Source organism: Elephantulus edwardii, unplaced genomic scaffold (genome assembly GCF_000299155.1).
Source record: "Elephantulus edwardii isolate Elephantulus edwardi_28Jun2011 unplaced genomic scaffold, EleEdw1.0 scaffold00042, whole genome shotgun sequence".
NCBI lineage: Eukaryota > Metazoa > Chordata > Mammalia > Macroscelidea > Macroscelididae > Elephantulus > Elephantulus edwardii.
This window is the reverse complement of record NW_006399792.1, coordinates 14,754,375-14,754,667: the sequence shown is the minus strand read 5'-3', so window position 1 is coordinate 14,754,667 and position 293 is coordinate 14,754,375.

Here is a 293-nt window from a genome sequence, read left to right as displayed (position 1 = left end):
AAATGAAAAATAAACAAACTAAATTAATTTAAAAAATCTTTACAATCAAACATCATGGAGAAAGTGATGTTTTCTAATATTTCACTTTACTTGGATGCACAATCAGCACCCATGGAAGCAGCAGTGAGGAAAGAAAACAACACAGTACACTGTGAAAATCTACAGCAAAACAAATCCTTTACAATATTCACTCACTGTCATCCTTTTTCTTCCTCTCTCTGCTATCAAGTTGGAAGCAACTCATACCTGACCCTCCCGAGGGTTTTCACGAGGCAGTAAATCACATGGGAAAA